The sequence below is a fragment of the Cyanistes caeruleus genome, chromosome 4 (genome assembly GCF_971803275.1).
Source record: "Cyanistes caeruleus chromosome 4, bCyaCae1.hap1.1, whole genome shotgun sequence".
Taxonomy (NCBI): Eukaryota; Metazoa; Chordata; class Aves; order Passeriformes; family Paridae; genus Cyanistes; species Cyanistes caeruleus.
The window spans coordinates 14,023,540-14,041,215 of NC_141704.1; the positions used below are offsets into that span (position 1 = coordinate 14,023,540).

General features: G+C 39.5%; 1 protein-coding gene and 1 long non-coding RNA gene across 2 annotated transcripts in view; one reads left to right on the top strand and one right to left on the bottom strand.

Moving 5' to 3' along the window:
• The window catches only part of PRKAR2B (protein kinase cAMP-dependent type II regulatory subunit beta), a 75,074-nt gene that overhangs the window by 8,559 nt on the left and 48,839 nt on the right, over positions 1–17,676 (top strand). The window lies entirely within an intron of this gene.
• LOC111923066 (uncharacterized) lies at positions 7,195–8,491 on the bottom strand. Its single transcript, XR_002860896.2, has 3 exons — positions 8,377–8,491; positions 7,805–7,904; positions 7,195–7,345 (listed from the first exon to the last, which is right to left on the bottom strand). It is a non-coding gene; the product is annotated as an uncharacterized LOC111923066 (long non-coding RNA).

Genomic DNA, 17,676 nt, shown 5'->3' on the forward strand with positions numbered 1-17,676 from the left:
ACAATTAGTAAATATTATGAGGACTTCCTTAATGGAGGGCCTAGAAAATTGCTGTATAAAATAGATTTTGAAAGGAGAAGTAACATGATCTTTCCTGCTCAGTCATTCCAGACACCATCCTGCTTGTATGAAGATTTTTATAACAGCATCAATCTCTTCTGGATCCCTGTGATGCACATGTCAAGCATGTTTTTATAAATAGTGGTAGTGTTTTCATATTATACTGTTTTAGCAGACATGTCCATTGTAAAACATACCAGATAGGAAAAAATCCTTGCCCAGCACTGGAAATAAAACATTCCTTCCAAAGCCTCAGTGTAGACTATAAATAAAAGATGTACTGAATTCTTGGTGTTGGGATGAATACAAGCTGGAGCCTAGTGTAAGCATTCAGACTCGCCTGCCCAAGCACACAGGCTGAAAGTCTTGATGTGTTTTCCCATTCAGATTTTAATGATAGTTTGTAACACTAGTGTGAAAAATTTCATTGCCATGAGTTATAAGGCATTTGTAAGTGGGTTAACTTGAACTCAAACTCTCCATGACAGCTTTGCTGTGGCATTTTGGATGACCTCACATATGAATATATATTGTCACTGCACTGATCTGGTCCTTCTAATTTGTTTCCCATTATTTTTAGTGCTGAAATTATTCCCTTTTAGATCCTATCTCTGAAGTTGTCACACTTTTCACTGATGCTGAAGAACTCCATCTTTGGGCCAGTAATTGCCTTTGTTAAAAAATGCAGATGAATACCACAAGTCCTTGAAATAAGTGTTGATCAAGAATTTTTGCTGTTTAATATTTTGGAAATAAATGTCTTAAAGCTAGGAAATTTGTTTAAGTATTCCTCCTGTTTTAACAATGGTTAATATGACAGAAAGTTTGTCTAATAGAGGGCTGGAATTGTCCTGAGATTTCTCGTTCTCTTCCAAAACAATGTTTGTGATACTCATCATGCTTGTAGTCAGAAACAATTACGATATGTGCTATAGACATCTATCAAAATTTTATTAAGGCTTCAAACAAAATGTTTTTTACCATGGTGATAAACTCATATTTTTCATCATGAATGAGTTTTGAAAATAATATATTCTTAATAATTGATGATATTAAACATTAGAGGGAGAGGTTTAATTTTTGTCCCCAGTTATGGCTAATTTCTACTGAAATTGAGAAGTTAGGATCCGGTAGCTTTATCGATCTGTTTCTTCATGAGTCTCTTTAGTACTAGATAGACCCAGTCATCATTTTATCTTGAGTTCTATTTTTGGGGTTTTAATTTTCCAGTTCTGAATGCATACTGCTTTTTCTTTCCAGCCATTTTGCTGAATAACTTTGAGCGACATTCAGGCATCTTTCCTAAAACCCATCTTGTAGCTGATAATTTATCTCTCTCTACTGGTTTTTAATAGGTAGTCTAAACATGAGAAACTTTGATCTAGCCTTCAGCACTACAATATTTAAGCATCTGTGAGATAATTTAAATACAAAGTTAACAGCCTTCCTTCCTTCCTGTTGCTTCAGCCTACTGGAAATATTGTTTAATGTCTAACACACATATAAAAAATTTGTTTGAAAGAAGATAGATGGTTATTTATTCTTAGATACTACTAACTTCAATTATTGTTAAAAAATTTATCTGCAGTATTTTTCTGCATGTCTCCCTTGCTAATCTGTCAGTTTTCCCCTTCTATTGGAATGGAGCTGCTTCTGGCAGTTTAGGTGGGAGTAGATGTAGATTAATTTCCATTATCCACCTTGCAAAAAGAAGTAATTTGTTCTTCTGGTTTTGCCTTCTTAGTATCAGGAATAAAATGGAGTCAGTGATGAAAGTGCACTCTAGTTTGCTGTCTATCTGGAATATATTGTCATATGAACATGCCTTATCTGTAATTGCTTCAGTTTATGGCCTCAAAAAAAATGCAAAAAGAAGAGGAACAATGTCATACTTTCTTCAAGTCCGTCCTTCAAATTATTTCATTAAGCACAGATGCAGGGTTTGGGAGGTATAGGGAGACTGGGGAGACTTGGGATCTTGGGAAATCTAATCAAAGAACAGTTTGAGCTTGTAAGAGAAAGCTGTGCTTTCCATGCAAATATGTAGGTGTTTGTCCTCTTTTCTGACTTTGTTTTTGGGAATTCGAGGAGCTTCTCAACATTCTGTAAATACTGCTAAAAAGACCTGAGTTTCTTGCTACTGCCAAAATTGGATGTCATTGATCCATTTCCACCAAAGAGAATTTTCCTGGGAAGGTTATATGGAGCACAAAAGTACAGCACTGTGTTGCGAAAATATTCTGGTTTTTGTCTTTTGGTGCTGTTAAGAGGGTATCAATTGTCTCTTTTTATTTTTATTTTTCCACATTATGTGAAATTAAGAAGGTTGCTTGATCTGCTCTTTATCCAGAAGCTCAATAATTTCCCTTCTTTTGAGAGAAAGTATTATTTGCAGTTCTGTTTTAGAGTAATGGGAGATAAATCACAGAAATGTGTGTGATCACCCTTCTCAGTTGAAAGGGGGCAGGTTAATATTTACAATTCTAGCATGGCACTCACTGTCTCCATAGCTGTAACACCAGATAACACCAGACCTCCTGGGGCTGAGCTGATGTCAGGTGCATGTATAGGCCTTTCAAGAGAGGAGACAAGTACTCCTGGATCCAGGTCATTGTAGTCGTGGTGTCAGCCTGTACCACACTGGCTGCTTGCTGAAATATTTATATTTCATGTTTCTTCATGTTAGAAAAATGTTTTTTATGTCTAACACTGGAAGAATTCTGCCACTATAGCATCTGGCTCCTTGACAGAATCAAAACTAAGCATGCAAATGAGCTTCAGAAAGATGTCCTTAAATTGTACAGGTTAAGGAGAGTGTTAGTGCTTCTCCCTAATAAAGCAGGTCATTTATTGCCTCTTCTAGCTTGGAGGTGACAGACCCAAGGTCCCTTTTTTTGGAGCTGGCCTGTGGTCCCACCCCTCAGGAGGCACTGCTGGAGGTCCACTGGCATGGACACAAGCAGAGCATCATTCCACTGCCATGGGGAAATGTAACCATTTTTGTTAAACTATTTTTGTTCTTAATTATGATCCTAGAGTTTTCTGTGCTTCCTAAGATGCGTTTAGCTTCTGAGAAAGCAGTTATTATTTGTGGTTGTGGTCAGTATGTTGCCATCTGATGTCTCACCTTCGACATCTATTGCAATGTCCTTTTCAGTGAGTTTTTCTTTCTTTTTATTTTTTTTTAAATTTTGATGTTTAATTTGCTGAAGTTATTATACAGTTGCTTGTTAAGAACTAATAAAACTGACTACACAGCTCTGAGCATAAAAACTGGCACATGCCTTCTTTTTTGCTTTAAATCGTAGTGTGAATTTATTCCAGCACTGGTTGGTTGGTATGGGATCAGTTCAGCTGGGGTGAAAGCAATCCAGTTTGATGGCCTGGAAGAGGCAGTGGGTTTAAGGCATGGAGTGGGTAATTCATCCATGCTGAGTCTGATTCAAAGGAGTGGATTCCTAAAGGTGCACTACAGTGTTCAGGTGGAGGAAGCACCTGAGTGTTTGGTTCAGAGCCATCTAGTACTGATATTGAGAATGTCTAGTACTGATCAGCTGGCAGGCCAAGACTGAGTTTATGTGACCTGTCCTTCATTGTAGGTACTAGTTTGGGATCAGCTTCTATTTTTCATGTATTACTAGAAACTTATTTGCTTTGAGGCTTTTCTTACTGTTAAATTAAATTGAGAATTGTAGAAAAAGTTCGGTTTTCTCTTTTGATAAGGAATTTGTGTATCACTTGCAAAATGAAGTCGTCCTTGCTTGTTTCCAGTGTTTGAATGGCTTCTGCTGAAACCAATATAAAATTGACAGGCGAGATTCTGTGGAACAACACTTTCTAAATATCAAGAATAGAAATATAATTGCTGTGACACTTGGAGCAGTTACCTGACTGTGACTGACACTTGGAAAGTAGGAGGAGCCTGGTTATTGCTGAAAATACCTAGATGGATTACTTAGATGTTTTTGTTTTGTTCTCATTTGGAAGATGTACAAAGGTCAGAATATAAACACATATGCTGCTTTAAAAATGTAAAGACCGAGCCAATAAGATGTACACATTTATTTTGGAAACCTTACTTCATATTTACTTCTGGCTAGGAACTGACATTGTTTAACTTGTGCTCGGCATTCCAGGACAAAACAGTTCATAGAGCTGTCAAACTAATTTTTTTTCCCCACAGATGAAGGGTTGAATTTAGCTTTCCTTTTAGCAAGAGCCTTTAATGCAGTAAATTTTATGTATATTCCTACCCCCCCCCCACCCCCCCCCCCCACCAAAACTAGCCTCACGCCTTTCTAGCACAAATTTTGTTTTACAGATTGAGCAGTTGCGATGTTTTCTAAGGATAACTTCTCCCTGTGTAGTTATTGTTTGACATGGAGTTCTGTGTTCCTAGAGTGAGGATCAGATGCATATAACTGATTGTACTTAAGGGAGTGGAAAGAAGTCTGTAGTTGTAGTCTGTAGTTGGAAAGTTACACAAATTCCAGCGAGAATGTGAGCTGAAACTTGGCACTGGATACAAAACCATCACTCTTTTCCTGTTTGTATCAAAAGAAATTTTAATCATAGTTCTCAGTTTTAAAAAAGTACTCTTGGTGATCTGTAGTTTTGATATCTAAGAGAATACCTATAACTTTTATTTGACTGCAATTTCTATTGCTCAGATCCTACATATTTTATGGAAGTGGTTTGATTTCTAAGTAACTTCTTGTTTTAAATGCAAAAAGGAGAGCTTTGAACTGGAGGTGTGAAACAAATGAATGAGGCATATTTAGCAGAATTACACGTCTGTAAAACTGGATAGTGGTAATCTATAATACAGAAATTTTAAGGCTGTGATACAGAAACACATACCATGCCTGTGAAATTATGTATTTTAGAAAATATACACATATCTGTTTTTAATAGACTGGCCTGATGATGTCTTGTAGTCCATCAAATTAGTGATAAGAACATTTTTAAATGATTATATGTGGTGCAGTGTAGTAACTGAGGAACTTCACATATCCTACCAGTCATAAGAGAAAAGTTGTGGGAAAAAATTATTTTAATGCTCTGTGGGCCTGGATGAAATCCACAAGACAAAGGAATTTGGACTGAAGGCTAAGTTTTGGTCTATTCTAATCTCATCCCTTGATAACTATCCTTTAAGGAAGAGGAATGATCCACAAATTAAAGTAGGGCTCTGAGAGTTAAGACAAATTAGGTTAAATCTTCATGTGTGTCACAGACTTGCTGTGTGCCTTTGGGAAGTTTGCACTAGTGCCTGAAACTTGGTGAAATGGAATATTTGCCATTCCCAGCTTGCAGGAATCTTGTAAGCAGAATGTATATGAAGGATTGTGAAGGGCTCATTTGTGATTGTTTGCCTACAATACTTGAAAAACTGTCTGTATCTGATAGTCCAGGGCCCAATTGATGCTAGAACTTAAGAAATTTTTATCTGATGTATCATTTTTTCTGGCCAAATATAGAAAATTATGAGTTTATCTTTGATTGAAAAGTGCAGGAATACCTAAGCAATCAGCAAAGCCTTTGTAAACAGAGGAGGTTTGTTTAGGCTAGAAAGATTGCCCTTAAAAGTGGAATAAACCTAAGATTGCATTGCTTGATATTCCTAACTCACACTGTCATTTACCAAATTATTTATACAAAAGGCACTGTGGCTGTAAGTGTGGGCTCCTGCCATATAACTATTACAGAATCCTACATTCAGCCATGTGCTCTTCAGGTCACATTTAACATAAAGGTCATACATTGACTCAGCCTATAGAAGATGAATAGATTTTTAATCTTAAGTCACTGTTTTTTCTTACAAAAATAATTGTCCATTTTTGTAACTTTATAGGTTTTTTAAAAAATCCACTATTAGGACATTTATTTATTTTCTTGACCAAAATAATTTTAATCCCCTCATCTTCTCTTGTGCTAACCTAATGTGGTTGCTGGGAATGGAAGTGAAAAGCAATATTTAACCTGATTTATGAATTGAATGTTCTTTAATTTCAGAAACTTCCTAAAGCAGTCTATGAGAGCTTTTTCTGTTTTTTTTTGTGTTGTTTTTGCGGTTTTTTTTTTTGTTTTTTTTTTTTTTTGAGAAAGCAAGGCAGAAATGTTAGAAAATTCCAATTTAATTTACAAAAATGGGTTGGGTTTTTTTTATGCTGAGGGTTTAATGTAAAGCATGCATCTTCCAGTAAATTAAAGAAGAAACTCTAGCCTATCTTTGTGGACACTTGAATATCCAGATCACTGGGCCAGTCTGCTTTTTAGCATGCTTGTTTGCACATTGTCTTGGCTTCAAGAGAAGAATTTTTAGTGCTTGTCCTTGGAATATGGCATAGCCTGGAATGTAGGGCATTTTTTTTTTTTCCAGAGGTGTGGGTTGCTAGTCTGCCATGTACCCAGTCAGGCAGGCTCATCTCTTAGTTTTTTGTTTTCCTTTTTTAATGCAGTGTGGATGTTTTCTGTTTACCTGCTTTAAAAGAAATACAAGTTCTTGAAGGGCACTGTAGGTTGGGGGAAAAAGTAGTAGAAAAAGTGCTACTTTTCTTTGTCAAGAAAAGTAGCACTTTGTCAGAGACAGATTAAAGCCTTTGTGCCATTTTCCAAAGCAGTCTGAGCAAGACTCCAGATTATCTGCATCTGCTAGTCTGCCTTTATTCTAGCTCTGTATATTCCTGTTCAGTACCCAAATCCTGGATCATGTTCCCAGGTAGGTAAGTGTAAATAGACAATGTGAAAATGTGTGTTGGACTTCTTGGATGGGTCTAGAGGGAAGGAGTCTTTGGATCATGACCCATGACGTTTTCTATGGTTGGTTTTAGCTGTATTTCAGGTAACAGTGTCATTATCACATACATATCATATATGTAATTTTACTATGGAATCTGAAGTGGAAGCATAGTAGGTTTTGTTTGGTTTTGTTTTGTTTTTGTTTTTAAAAGTCTTCTGTTGGAAGACCATTACTTTATGCCAAGAATTATTTCATTGCCTGATGACTAATCAGCCTTTTGGAGAGTTTTTCTATCAAGAGTCATGGAAAGTTGGCCCCTGGTAGGAATCTCACAGATAGTTACTGAAGGAAATCAGGACAACATTCTCAAGCATCCCTAGCCAGGGAAAGAATAAATGATGCTGAGGTTTACTTACAACAGAAGCAACTTTTCAAGTGCTGCCCAAACTATTGAGCAAAATGGAGAAGTGCTGGAAAATCCACTGTTTGCCATTACTAGACATTTCTGAATGTCATCCACAAGTTGGATGAACTTTCAAGGAGCTGAAAGACATAATGGGATTTAGTTTTTACATTGTAGAGTGCTTTTAATGCTACTGCAGAATCAAGAAAACAAATTATAAGAGGTATATCTTTGTATCTGTACATTGACAACCACTTTTCTCAGAGAATGTTGTTCTGGTGCTGCCAGTAATCTCTGGCAAAACATTAACACAACAAGAGGTACTGAAATAAATTGGAATTGCAGCTTCCTTTGCCACTCCTCAGCTCACTTGCATGAGTTGGTTTGTTCAGGACAGAAAAGATATGTCCTATTAATCTGGCCGTAAGATCTGCTCAGCTGTGGGATCTCTTTGACCTCTCCATTCTCTTGAAAAAATGAGTTATTTAGCCTCAAAGATTCCATAATTGAGGCACAGGTAGGAAGCAGTTTGAGAATAAAGAAAGATACATAAAGGGGCTCAAGTGGCAATATTTGGTATCGTTATGCACAAATTATACCTTTGGGGCACAATACTCTCCACACCAAGTCAAGCCACTGTATCGGTACTAATTTTCTGTAGTCTGTGCTGTAGTCCCGGAATGTTCTGGAGAATTGTTACTGTGGAAGAGAAAAACAGTTTAATATGAGTGTAGGCCTGGAAAAAGAGGCTGAAGGAATGCATTACACCATATATGCACTGTATTAGCTGCTGTTTCCCTCCTGGCACTGGGACAGTCACATGCAGCAACTTGGGTCTGTGTTTGATCATGGTCATACAAATGCCAGCACAGTTATATTATGATTGAGTACAAGACAGCAACTGGGCTGTGCAACATACTGTGTTGTGAGTTTTAACATGCTCTGCATGCCTACATTTGTTAGAAGAGAGAGAGAGCAAGAGCAGGCTACCATGTTTGAAAACTGAGAGCTAGACGGTTGAGGGGGAATTCCAGGATCAGGACATGATCATGGAGATGAGGCCCATGCTCTGTTTGCCCTTTGGTCAGCTGCTAGCCATCACAAGGCAGTGGGTCTAAGTCCTGCCTGATCACTTGGAAAGTAGTTTTCCCTGATTGCTGCTATTCTTTACCTGCCCAGTTCAGGGGAGAACAACTGCCAGATGTTCAGTTTTGGAGGTGCCATTTGTAAGATCCTCAGGTTCATTGTTGACAGCATGATAGACATATGGTGTGGTGCTCCTTTGTGTCATTAACAATAGAGAGAACAATATTCTGTTGTTCTGTTGTGAGTCATGGTAGCTCATTGTTGATGGATTTTTGTTGTTCTCTGCAGTCTTTCAATTGCTCTGGGAGATCTCACATGTCTTCACCAGCACCTGAATGCATTGCTGTTGAAGCAATGTCAACAGGTCAGCATGCAGCTAACTCTAGATTAAGCCTGTGTAGATTTGTGGAATCACTTGTGGTATCACTGTCACCAGGGGTTCTCTGGTGGATTTCTCTATGCCCTTCCATGGCTCATACAGACATTCATTAAGGTCAACCTGAATCACACCTGGAATCTCTATAACTTGGGCATTATCTGTGGTATTGAGGATGTGGATTGTGGTTTTGACTGTTGGAAAGGGAGGTAGATGCTTTTATTATTCAAGTTGACTCTGTATCTCACCTTCTCCTTGGACTCACGTTGCCCCACACGTGTGCAAGAGTAGATGAGAGCAGATGCTGCCATGGTGTCCAAGGCCTGTGTTGAAGTGAGTGCAGCTGCCAGCACCAGCTGTGCTTCATTCACTTGTTCCTGAGAGCTGTAAAGGCCAAATCACAAAGGGTGCTTTGGCCAGCAGCTTCTCTGTAATCTCCCATAGCTGCTTGCAGTAACTTAGCATTGCATGTATTTGGGAAGGGAACAGCAAAATATTTTGGATTTTGTCATTTCCCTCCTCTCTCTTCTACCCTTGACTCAAACTCAGATCTCTACACTAGTTTTTTTGTAGCCCAGGCTTTTGTTGCTGGTGTTGCCCAGGTCTGTAGCCAAAGAGTACAGGCTAGAAACAGAAAAACAAGACCCAGAAGTATCCCAAACCTGTTCTCAGAAGCCACACTCAGACCTGTGGGATCTGAGCTTGGGGAAGGTGTCAGCCACCAAGTTGAGTGACTTCAGTAGATGTGTGGCTGGTGTGAGGATACTGAGACTTGTTCATTTTGTTGTTGTTTCACTAACTGGTTTTGTTTGCTGCCAGACATTGGACAGTTTGTCTAATGTGGGAATTATGTCATTTGTAGTTTAACCAGTGGAACACCTTACTAGGAAATGAGTGGTGGGCTCTGCTTGCAGACTATTAGGTGTTTTGTTTGGTGGATTCAAGGAAGCACTGTCCAGCCATCAGTATCACCCACAAGGTTCTTTTATGTGGTAGTAGTGAGGAGAGAATATTTCTTAACAGCTTCTCTTTTTGGCCATGGCTTTTCTAGTTAGATGCTTGTATTATTTTGTTTGGTTGGGGTTTTTTTCCGATTTTTTTCAGTTTTTGTTGGTTTTTTTGTTGGGTTTTTTTTTTCTGAAACAGCCATTCTTCTCATTATATTCAAGCAATAACACTTGGGGTTTGGGCTTTTAAAAATTTTTTTCTTTACAGTCACTGTGTTTGCTGATTAGGTACTTCTCTCAGCCTGTCTCTAAAACCAAGTGTGGAAAATGTGCTTTGCTTCATTATCTGAAAGCTAACAAAATTGTCTATTTTAGATCTGAATAGCTGAGAATGAATTAACATGAATGCAAGAGAAACTCCCTTTAACTACGTAATGTTCTTAAAATATGCAAACTTTAAAATATGCATCAAGTCCAAAATCTTAGATTTAACCAGGAAGTGAATAAGCAGGCAATGCAGATTGCAGATTATACATATTCATATACTTCTTCATCAAGGTATTTTGTACCACACATTTCTGCCAAGGCAGTCCTAGGAGCCAAGCAGAGTCTTTGTATAAAATCTTTGCTTTGGAAAGTTTTAATGGTGTTTGCCCATGTAGGATTTGTTGTAATAACCTAATAGCAAAGTGACGAAAATATGAAAAATAGTAGGAAACCTTGAGTCTCAAACGCTTTGAGGCTTTAGATTAGAGATGGGTAGTATGAATGTGTATGGGAGAAAGCAGTTATGTTCACCATTGTCAAATGATATAAAATAGATGAGATAATTATAAACTCTACACAAAGGTGCACTCCTTCAGAGAATAATACTGACATCTTCTCCAGCCCACTTCCATCAGTGAGATTGCAATGTTATTCCTTTGTAATAAATATATCTTGCAGGTACTGTCAAGAGACAAAAGACATAGGCCAAAGTTTTGTGAAAAATAAACCAATCAAACAAACCACACTCTCCCCACTCCCAAAGACCTAAAGCACTGTTACATAATGGCTAAGGGAAGGAAATTAGGAGAACACGTCATTCATATAAAATCTTCAGTGCTCTAGTTTTCATTTTGACAGAAATATTGTTTCAAGGACAGATACAGATTTTTTGTTTTATGAGCTGGTGAACCCGAAGCAGTTATGTCAGTTTGATCCTTTACAGGATCCCAGCTGATCTGAGCATTGCTGGTAGAGCTTTGGCAGAATGACCAGTTTTTCTTGTGTTCTGATAGGGAATGTGCACACATTAGTATATATGCTTCAGGCAGCAAAATCAGGAAGCAGAAAAGAACATGAAATGGATCTAAATGCCTATGCAGCAGTGTTAGAAAGCAAATAACCACAATATTCTTAAAATAGCTTGTGAAATTTCAAGTGAAAAGAAGCCATTTAGAGATGGGGAGAAGCATTACTGATATTTTGTGTCAGATTGTTTGGTAGCAATTGTAAGCTATGCTCTGGCTATAGCAGAATATCCCTTGGAGATGGAAATAAATTAGCAAAGAAGGATGTTACTGCAAGTGATATTTGGTGTAGTGATCATGTTAAAAAGAATCCAAACAATCCTAACAAACAAAAAAAACCCCAACCCACAAACCCCAACCCACTCTGCTGGGGCAGAAATAGGCAGTTTAGTAAATTGTACAAAACAGAATCCGTAAGTGGTGACCAGCTGAAGCAGGACTGCAGGTCTTGGGTCTTGGCCCTGTGGGATTGGGTCTTTGTAGCACAGGGCATGGTCTAGGAAGGCTGACCTCCCTCATACATTTATTGCATTGTATTTTTAGCCTCCGTTTTGTTTTCAAAAGATGTTGTCTCTGGAGGGTAGAATTCTTCTTTCATACACACTATTGCTTTTCATCATATATCCTGAGTAATCTGGGGTTGAGGACAGCAAGTGCTCCAAACCAAGATTTCCACACATATACACATTTTCAGCTTGTATGTAGACTAATTCTAGCACAAATTAACTTTTTTACCCTGTGGTATTACAGAAAATTATAATTTTTGCTGTAAATTATATATGTATTTTTCCTCTTGTCTAGATTGCTAATTACTTTTAATCATATGATGACCAAGTGTACTGATCACAAGCAATAACAGTGATGAATTTCTAAGGGCAAACATGCTAAGTAACAGGATGTGTATTTAAGATAGAAAAACTCATCAACAGCTTCACTTTGTTGCTTTAACATGGGACACTAATCTGAAAGAATACATGTGAAAATGAAAAAAAGAAAAGCTTAAAATCTTGATCAAGCTCCTTGGGTGGGAAAAGATCAGTGTTTGATTCCAAATAATGAGCTGTGACAGCCCGTTTCACTGTGTTGGGTCATTGGTCTAACATCAGGCAGGCATTTAATTTTTTTATTTTTTTATTTTCAGCATTTGTAATTACATACAGCATCAATTATTCATAAGAGCTGAAATCTCTTTAACTGATATAAGTAGGAGAGACTTATTTACATCACTCTCAATGTTCTGTGTTCTGACAGGTTAAATAAACAACTTGCAGAGTAACCAGCAAGAGAGTTGGTTTCACTGGGGACCCGACTTCGCTGCCCCTGTGCAAGTGCACACAGCAGGGGCACAAACAGGAGGAGGCAGAGACATGCACACACCTGCAGAGCTGTGGTCTTGTGTCCTGGGATGGCTGCTGTGACAGGAGTGTTGGAATGGAAGGACAGGCAGGAGAGATGAGGACAGGGTGTTATACTCTATGCCAGTGACCAGCTGGAGTGCGTGGAGCAAAGTCTGGGGGGAGAGGGGAGCCAACCGAGAGCCCGTGGGTCAGGATTAAAGGGAGGGCAGGGACAGGTGACACTGTAGTGGGGGTCTGCTACAGCTGCCAGGCCAGGAAGCACATGAGGTACTCTATGGTTGTTCTCACATTCAGATGTCCTGGTGTTCATGGGGGACTACATCTACCCCAGTACCTGTTGGAAGGACAACACAACAGAGCATAAACAATCCAGGAGATTCCTGGAATGCATTGATGGTAACTCCTCCAAGAGATAGGGGAGCCAACCAGGAGAGGTTCTATGCTGGACCTTGGTCTCACCAACAGGTAGGATCTGGTGGGGAATGCAAATCTCCAGGGCAGCCTGGGCTGCAGTGACCATGAAGTGGTGGAGTTTGAGATGCCCAGGGTGGTGATTAGGGTGCACAGCAAGCTCCATACCCTGGACTTCAGCAGGGCAGATTTTGGCTTACTCAGGGATCTGCTTGATAGAGTGCCATGGGAGAAAGTCCTGGAGGAAAGAGAAGCCTGAGAAAGGTGGGTAATATTCAAGAATTACCTCCTCCAAGCTCAGGAGTGATGCATCCTAACAAAGAGGAAATCAAGTGGCTAGGGGGCCTCTATGGATGAACGAAGAGCTCCTGGATAAACTCAAACACAAAAAAGAAGCCTGCAGCAGGTGGAAGCAAGGACAGGTAGCCTGAGAGGAACACAGGGAGATTGTCTGAGCAGCCAGGGGTCAGGTTAGGAAAGCTAAAGACCTGAAAGAATTAAGTCTGGCCAGGGATGTCAAGGGTAACAAGGAAAGTTTCAATAGGTATGTTTGCGATAAAAGAAAGACCAAGGAAAATGTGAGCCTTCACCAGAAGGAAATGGGAGATCTGATATGTGTATGTGAAGAAGCTGGCAAATGTTCCAGCCAAGTTGCAGAAGACTTCAAGTCCCAGAAGGGACTGGGAGAATGAAGAACCACCTGCTGTAGTTTGAACCTGGAGGTCAGGTTCAAAATATTTTGAGGAATTTGAATGTGTACAAATTAATGGGACCTAATGAAATGACCTATAGATGTAATTTTTAATTAAAAAATAAATAATTTTTATGATGAAGCCATGTTTTCTTGCCAACATCTACTTTTCTTGCTACAGCAAAATTATTCTCTCTCTTCTCCCAGTAGCAGATAAATGCTACCACTAGAGTGCTGTTTCTCCCCCATCTTCAGCTTCTCAGTCAGTCTACAGGATTCACTGAAAGCCTGTGTTGCCTTCATGCCTCACTGCCTGCATTCTGCTGCGTATGTGAACACATGTGTCCATGTGCACTCTGTCTCCACAGCTATGGAGCAGTCTCAACTCCTTAGGGAGCCCTCTCCTGAAAGTGTGTACTTGCAATGCCTCCCAGCAACACACCTTTCTTTGGATGAAGCCAGGTCCCTCTGTGTGCAGATCCTACCCTTTCAGGAACTGTGGGTGCTCTTCACTGAGGCTAATCAGTTTTGGAGTGGGCTTCAGATATTCTTGAGGTGTTAAGATTTGTTTAGTGGGAAATTTGGTGGCAGTGTTGCTGTCCAACCTGTCGGGTTCTTTGGCTGACTGGTACATACAGGAAGCACCTGTGGCTATGATTTACCTTTTCTCTTTGTGTAAAGGCCAAGCCTATATGCAGCTGTTCTTCAATTTTGTTTTTAATAATAATAAAAGAAAATCCTTCTGAGACTGACTTATTTGGTGAGGGGAATAATAAAACATACTTAATGTATTTCATTATTAAAATATTACCATTGCTGTTAAATTTTCAGAAATACAAATGTTTAGAAAGCCGTGCCAGGACTGTTTGTTTGGCTTCCAAATAATAGCTGTGTATTTGCTGTGCTCATCCCTTCTCATTCCTCACAGTTGTTGTAACCTTTCACAGAGAAAAGACAAGAACCATTCTCCATAGATCTGGCAACTCCCTCCTTTGTCAGAGTCGTTTCTTCAAACTGTCAGTGAATTTGTCATGCTTTCCTTGAGATTTTGTGAGGTTTTATCAGTGTGAAGGTACATTAACATAACTGTATTGTCTTGTGTTGGTCTCAGCCTCTGAAACAATCATTCTATCTGGATTACTCCTAACCTAAAGTGAGTTTTCCTGTGATGGAGAGAAATTAGAGGGGCTCCAAATTACTGTTATTATCCGTGGTGTCCCAGCCTATCATTGTCCTGGATAATGGGGAGTTAACTCTGTTTCCTCCATCTGGGACATAAAAACATGAATCTGACTAAAGTGTGTATTTTAGAGAAGCATTCATTTAGATTTGATTTTCCTCTTGTTCTGATTAGGTTATTCTAATTAATAATTATTTGTGAAAGAAGACAAATGAATATTAATTAGCGTAATATAGGAATGTGATTGCAACAAGCGTAATTTAAAATTTTCTGAAAGTTGAGACCTTTGAGAAATAGGTAAGCTTGGAACTGAAGAGGTGGAACATATATTACCCATGATCCTCATCAGTTAAAATTTAGCCTGGGATTTTGAGGTATATAATGAAAAGACCATAGGTAAATCAGGAATAACTCTTCTGAAAACACTAGAGTTAAATGGAATAAAATCAGACAGTGTGTTGAGAGCAGGTTGTCAGTCTGTTGTTCATTTGGACTAGGTTTGATCCACTGACCTCAGTGAGGTCCTTGAGAGTTTTCACACAGTTTTGCCTTCAATAGGATAGAAAAAAGTGCACAATTTGGATATGACATTTGTTTCCTAACTTCACCTGGGGCATTTGCACTTTCCACAGGAGGACACACCATGGTGTGGATATTTGTCTAGCCATTAAGCTGCATTCACAGTATTCCTGTTTTGCAAATAACTGGGCTGTGGGCTGCCAAATTTGAAGATTTTAAACATGTAATAGCTTAGTTTAATTTTTGAGGTTTGTTTTTTTTTAATTTATTTGTTTTTCTTTTTTTAAAGGGGGTTTAGTCCTTTGCCATATGAAAAAATTGCAGTGGCTAATTGAAAGCGAGGCTTGTGGAAAGTGTTCTGATTTTTACTAACATTGAAGAGTAATCATTAATCCCCTGCCAGCCCTTGTCACTTTGAGCGGGCATTTTGGCTTTGTGTATTTTTTCTGTAAAAGAGCATTACCTTGGGGTGCTGTAAGTGTGGCAGGAGAGCGAGCAGTCTCCCACAGGACTCTGTGCCCTGGGGCAGCTGCAGGGAGTGGGGTGAGCTCACCCTGGCTTGGGCGCACGTGGGGTTCTATGTGCTCTGCAGCACTCCTGGAGATGTGTCTGCTGTGGTTTGCAGACCTGCAGGAAGCACCAGTTTGCAGCCTGGTTGTCAGAGAGTGCTCAGGCATGTCCCTAACAGCCCCTGATACACAGAGCCTCTTCTTCAATCCCTTACAGGCTTACAGTCCCTGACTTCGTAGGAAGGCTGCATGTCTAATATCTGTGATGTGTTCAGCTTCTTATTTCAGGTGACATTAATGGCACAAGAATCTCTGGCAGTTTAAAAAATATTTAAATTGTGAGTTTGCAAAAAGAGCTCAGGCTATCAGAACAGGTTAACCATCTAGAGGAGGCCCAGGTAGGGATCCTTTATTAGCATTATCTTCTTTGTCTTGCTACTCTACAAACCACCCCACAGACTCCCATTTCCTCCTCTACTTACAAAGTTATGCTGCTCTTGATAATTTACCAATTATTTATATTTATTTGCTTGATCTGTATTGCCAAAATATTTTAGAAGCTGTACTTCCATACAGTTCTCTGAGCAAGGATTTTCAAGCAAGAATTTCAGTTGCTAACAAGTGAGATAGTGGAATTCTCTCTTATGTAGTGCTAAGAATCAAATACTGGAATGTCATGTAAGTTTGTGCATTTTCAAATGGGAATTTAATCCAAACTTCATCAGCATACAGACCTCTGTCATTTCTCTCACACACTCCCACCCCACCCCCTGATAATTTTCCCCTGTGAAGTTTGTAATAGATTTTGGTTGAAACAAAGTAGAGCATGAAGAATCACATTCAATATTGGAGTGATATCAAGCTTGTAAACAAGATTCTCTGTGCACAGCTGTACATTATTTGTTGTGATACAGCACTCTTTCTGATACTGAAAAAAAAATATTAAATGTCACCAGACATGTTCTGAATTTATCTGTATGTCTGTTTATGCGTTTTATTGGGAAAAATCCCTGACTTTAGCAATGGTGAGATTTTGCAGTCCATGAGTTTTGTTCTTTCTACATTTTGCACATGTTAGTGGGGATGCATGTGGCACTGTAGGTTACTGTGGTTTTTTCCTAGCAAGTTGTTTGAGTTGAATCATTTTGAGCAAGCAGCCCTCAGCACAATGTCACTATAACCTGTAAGATTAAGTATATTTTTGCTGTAGAGTTAACTTCAATAGCCACATAGGTATTGCCTTGTGCCCATTCCCTTCCCACGCTTACCCCTGGTGGCTGTGAACTGGTGTGAGTCAGCAGTGTTGCATCTGGCATGTTATTAGGGATGGGGTAACCCTCCCACAGGGCTGCCTGGGTTTCACATTGTAGAGAGCAGTCCCTGGACAGCCTGCAGAGCACAAAGCCAGCTGCTCTCTGCTGTGCCTGCAGGCAGGCACTGGGAGTCCTGAGAACCTGCCTGTGGACATGGCTGAGAGGAGAGAGGGGAGCAGAGTGTTGAGAAGCAGCTGAAGCAGCAGTGGGGTGGGAATCACAAAGCACCACTTCTTCATGTGTGTAGCTTGTGGCTTGAACCTGTGGATTTAAGTACAATTCCTGTGTCCTACGAGTGGGATTTCAAAGCTGCCCTCACAATTCAACCTGGATGCCAAGACTGTCTCTCGACATCCCTGTCTCTCTGGGTACCACTTCCACTTGAGCTGTGTGAATCAGGACAGTCATCTCAGTCCAAACCTGAGAGTCAGCCTAACTCAGATCTCAGTAGGGATGGTGGCTAAAAATAAATACCCAGGGAAGGTGGTAATCATAGGCACAATGAGTAGTGTTTCTTCCCTGGGAATCTCTCTGCTGTTCCTGATGCTGTATGGATCCAGGAGGAACATTTGATATTCCTCATTGAATATTTTTGCCATTATGTGTCCATTTTTTCTGGTCCTGACATGTTTGAAAGATAATTTAGTATTTGTTTTATTCCTCAAGCAAAATACATCTTGGACTTTCTTTTGCCCACCTTACTATGCTTATTCTGCCAGACATTGTAATGACCTGGTTGACCACTCAACTACTTTGTACTGAAAACACCTAAACAACTACATTCCTGTA